General features: G+C 40.0%; 1 pseudogene; it reads right to left on the bottom strand.

Moving 5' to 3' along the window:
• Nucleotides 1-309: 309 nt before the first annotated feature.
• On the bottom strand, nt 310-4,566 carry LOC140516263 (cyclin-dependent kinase 2-associated protein 1 pseudogene; annotated as a pseudogene).
• Between the last annotated feature and the right edge of the window lie 731 nt (nt 4,567-5,297).

Raw genomic sequence — 5,297 nt, 5'->3', positions numbered from 1 at the left:
AGGACAGTAAGCTATAGTAGGCAGCCACATAAGCAAAACTTTCTCCATGCCATTTCTGGACTCAATGATTTTTTTTAAAGTGACCTAGGTTGTTCCTAACTACTTATAATACAAAACTTAACTGCAAAATTGCCTTTTTTTCTATTCTTCCAGCCTGAAGTGGGGATAAAAGAAAGAAAAGTGGAAAGAACCCAAACTTTCAGACCATTCAAAATACAGGATTCTTATGAATATTTTGAAAGTCAGCTGAGGAATACAAGTTACTCTTCTTCACAAAGAAATGTAAAACGTTCGAAGTGAAGTGGGTGACTAGGATTTTGCATTTCTTTCAGACTCTGCTGGGCATTCTCGGACTAATCCTGGAGCATGAATGATGCCTCTCTTTAGCCTCTTCGTGGTTCTTTTTTTCCCCATATAGGCGGGTCTGATCTCTTTGCCTAGTTCTTTGACAAGAGCTACCAGTTCTTTGTATGTGTTTTGGGGTGCCTCTTTGCTCCCTGTGCCCTTAGTGTAGCCTAGAATGGGGGTGTCCATAATCGTTGGTGAACTACCGGTACTGGGTGGAGGCCGCAAGCTTGGTGGAAGAAGATTGGAAACTCCCAGGCAGGTTCAGGTCATCGCCCTCCATGTGGGCATTCAAGTTGGGCTTGTAAGATACGGGCTATGTAAGATATGTAAGATATGGGGAGGCGAGTGGCTCCTGGAGCCCGCAGGTTCCGAGATCTGGGAGAGCACCTCCCTGCCCTAGCGACCAATCACACTATTTTGTTTTTTGATTTTTTTTTCCATTGGCAAGAATTTTTATGCCCTTAGCGGACAAGGAAGCAACATCAGGAGAAACAGGGGACAACCAAGTTCCATTCAGTCAACTGACATTTTTAAAGCTGCTTGCTACGTGCCAGGCTCTCTGCATCACTGGAAATATGAAGAACTCTAAGACAGCCCCTGATTTCTCAAGGATTTCACAGGTTAATGTGGGTGTCAGCAATGAAACAACAATGAACAAACAAGTTATACAGAGGAAATATTGGAAATAACGTAAGTGCTAGAAATTTGCAGGGAAAGGAAAAGTTTCCAATAGATGGTGAGGCTTTGGCTTAGACTTGAAGAAAGCCAGAGTAGTCAGATGACAGAAATGATTAGGGAGAATCATTCTGGTGTGAGGAACAACCACTGAAAGAACAAGCACAGATTTGGGAGATGGCAGATCTTCTGCTAGGTTCTCCCTGCATCAGGGAGATGTACTGCCCTCATTAACTCGTGATCACAATCAGCACAAAAACTACTACAAACATTTTCATCTCTCCTCAAAGACTTTCCCTTCTTTTTCTCTAACAGCTGAGAACCGTAGCTCAGAGTTTACTGAGAATATTGAGGCCATTTGCTCAGAGCTCTCTCATCTCACTTCATCGACATGCCTTCTGCCTCTCTCTCCTCCTGGATCTCTTTTCCAGGTCATTTGTTTCTCCAAAGAAACATTTCACATCGTCTTCCATTTCTTTATTCTTTTTGTTTGGCTTAATTATTTCTTGATATATCAAGAGGTCTTCAGCTTCGATTTGCTCAATTCTCATTTTTAAGGAATTATTTTTTTTCAATGAGCTTCCTCCTTTTCCATTTGGGCAATTCTACTTTGCAAGGAGTTTTTTATCTTCAGTGAATTTTTGTGTGTCTTTTCCAGTTTCTCAGTTCTGCTTTTTAAGACATTTTTCTCCTCATTGTTTTTTTTTTTGTCCCTCCCATGTTCCTTGAGGCTCTACATATAAATTTTGTGCATGAACTTGGGAAAATCTCCTCTGTAACATGTGGGGATTGGATTAAATGTTTTCTGAGGTCCTTCCCATCTCCATATCTAGGGTAGTATGATCCTGTCTATTCAATGAAGTCATTAAAGGAATGACTGAGCAGAGAGAGAACTAAGGCAATAGATATAAATTTGAGAATGTTGGTAGTGTCTCAAAGGAGAAAGGTGGATTTGTTTTGAATCGAGTATATCAGTTGGAGAGGGATGGAGAAAACATGGTTCAGGGATAATAAGAGGAATTAAAAGCCTTGGAGACATTTCTTCCTTCACTCCATTCTCATACAGTGAAACTATTGGTGGTGGAATTGGGGTGCAGGGCTTTTATTTTCATGTGTGCAGTATGTGTTTGGATGAAGTCAGCCACTGCAATTTCTCATTGGATTTCTTTATCATTTTGTCCAAAGGTCATGGTTTTTCCTCAGTAGTCATGTGGAATGTGGACCATGTGCCTCCGATTCAGACAACCATCTTGGGAGGAGTTCTGATCTCTTATGTTTTTAAGATGGTTTTCTAGCTTAAGATCTCTTTCTGCAGGGCAGTCCCTTCCAAACACACCACTCTGCAGCAATTACTTATCATAAGGGTGAGGGGAGGTCTGGGGGAGAGAAAGGGCACTGTGTAAGTGGTAATGAAACTGGAAAGTTGAGGGTATGTAGTTTATGAAGGAATTTGATTATAAGAGAGGATTTTATGATGGATCCTAAGTAGATAGAGAGCCACTGGAGTGCATTGAGGAGAAAAACTGGGGTTGGAGGGAGGATACAAGGTGACACTTATTCTTTAGCAAGATTATTTTAAAAGCTCATTGTAGGAGAGGCTAGAATGGGGATGTTTTGGAGGTAGAGACCCCAACCAGAAGCCTGCTTCAGTAGTCCACCACATGAATTTTGGAAGGCCTGCACCAAGATGGTGGAACTGTCAGAGGAAATAAGGAGCCCTATATGAGAGTTATTAAAAAGGTCAAATTGACAGTTCTTGGCAATTTGTTGCTTTGGGAAATGGTGAGAGCATAAAGTGTGAAGGATGACATCTAGGTTGTGAGCCTGATGATTGGGGGGATGGTGGTACCTTCAACAGTCCACAGGAATTTTGAAAGACAATAATGTTGAGAGGAGGGGAACAGAAAGAATTCTCACATAATAATGCGGCTCTTTACTTCTCCAAGCAAACCCTTCAGCAGGCTCAAGGGATCCCATGTCATCCTATCACCCAGTAGACTGATGCCCTATTACTGTCCACACATTCTGAATCTCCAGTCTCTCCTGGCTGCTTCTCCATGGACTACAAGCATGCTCACAGGTCCCCCATCCTCATACAGCCTCATGTGATCTTGCATCTCTTAGCTATCCTGCCTTTAGCAGCTAAAGTCCTGTAGAATATCATCTGCAACAGGTACTTCCTCTTCTTTTCCTCTCACTCTCTTCTTAACTCTTTGTATTCAGGCTATCTATTTCACCATTCAAGTGACAATGCTCCCTCTAAAGTCACTAACCACCTCTTAATTGCCAAATCGATTGACTTTTTCTCAGTCCTCATCCTTCTGGACCAGTAGACTTTGACACTGTTGGTCTCCCTCTTCTCCCTGTTATTGTCTTCTCTCCATATTTATAGGAAGCTCTGGTTTGGCACAGAAAGCCCTTGAGATCCTCACCCCCTTCTTACCTTTCAGTCTTCTTCTACCTTATACCCCATTCCCCACGTATTTTGCAATCCTGTCAAGCTGGCCTCCTTTCTATTCCTTGAACAAGATACTCCTTCTCCAGACTCCAGGCATTGTTCCTAGGTCTTCCCTATTCCTACCATGTTCTCCTTCCGCATCTCCACCTATGGTTGCCCTCAACATCTAGCAACATCTAACGTGCTATAAGAAATCTTCCTCAGTCTACTTCAATTCTCTAGCGTTCTTCATGAAAATTATTTCCCATTTTTCCTATACACAGGTTGTTTATACATAGTTATTTGTACTCTGAGCTCATTGAGAACAGAGGCTGTCTCTTGTCTGTCTTTTGTATTCTCATGGCTTAGTACACGGCACATAATAGAGGCTTCATAAATGTTTCTTGAGTGACTGATTCAGACTTATAACCCTAAGAATCATTTCCCAATAAATATATTGTCAAAGTATAAAAACAAGCAATTTTATTTTCATTTACTAATTCATCTTTAATGTTCATTTATTTTAAAATTTTAATACAAAATTGTCTGACTCCCTTCTGCCTGTCCACCCCTCCATTTCGAAGGCAAGCAATATGAAGTCAATTATATATGTAAAGTGGTACAAATCTTGCTTCCACGTTAGCCAATTGCAAAAAAAATGACTAAAAGCGAAGAACAAAAAGAAAGTGAAATAAGTTTGCTTCAGTCTACAATCAGTGTTCATCTGTTATCTTTTTGGATGTGGATGGCATTTTTCATCATTTCTCCTCTGAAACTGCCTTTTATTAACTTGTTTTTCAAAGTAGCTAAGTCTCTCAAAGTCCATAAATATTAGAAAATTACTGATACTGTTTGAAATGCTCTCCTGCTTCTGCTCATTTCAATTTGCATCAGTATATATGAATCTTCTCAGGTTTTTCAGAAACCATCCAGCTTATAATATTTCTTATGGCACAACAGCATTCCATCACCATCACACAGCACAACCTGTTCAGCCACTCTCTAATTCGTCTCTGAGGTGCTCAATCGCATCGTGCGATCTGTGGCCTCCAGGTGCTTCTTGCCTGCTCAGGCATGTCGTACAAGTCCACGTTGAATGCCCACATGCTGGGTAAGTCCCTGAACCCACATGGGAGTGTCCATTCTTCTTCCACCAGCCTGGAAGTTCCTCACCTCCAAGAATTATTACCACTAGGACATCACCCTTCCTGCTGTTGGTAAACTTCCCTCTTCTCTGTTCCAGTTGCAAAAATGTATTGTAACTGTGTTTCACCAGTTTCCTGATTTGTAGAGGGAAAAATAAGCATGGTTGTTGTTACAGGATCAAAGTGATAAAATGATAGCAAAAAGCTTAACTTAATGACTGGCATATGTTACATAAAATATTATTATTATCTCTCTAGAATATAATGCACTTGTTAACTTTGAAGTGGTTTTTGAATGCCAGAAGTAATAAGATGGATAATTTTTATATGTGATAATCTGGAAATGCCATTGATGTCATCTGAAATGTGTTGTGTGTGTTAAAACTGTATTTCTCAGATTGTATTTCTAAAATTCAATTATATTTTGAAATTTACGAGGCCAATTTGAGGTAGAAATATTTTGAAAACAATTTTAATTTGGATCTTGCTGCACATGAATTGGTCTTTTAAAAGGAGGAGATGAAATCAGGCAATTTGATATTTACTATGATAGCAGAGTTTTTCAGTTTGAAATCTTGGCAATTATAGGAAAAAATATGCTAGTTTAAAGTTATAGTTTCCATATATTATGTAAGGTGATTTAGAAGTGCCCTACCTTAACGTTCTTATAAACTGTGGTAGAATTCCTACTG

This window comes from Notamacropus eugenii, chromosome X (genome assembly GCF_028372415.1).
Source record: "Notamacropus eugenii isolate mMacEug1 chromosome X, mMacEug1.pri_v2, whole genome shotgun sequence".
Taxonomy (NCBI): Eukaryota; Metazoa; Chordata; class Mammalia; order Diprotodontia; family Macropodidae; genus Notamacropus; species Notamacropus eugenii.
This window is presented reverse-complemented; position numbering and strand designations above follow the sequence as displayed.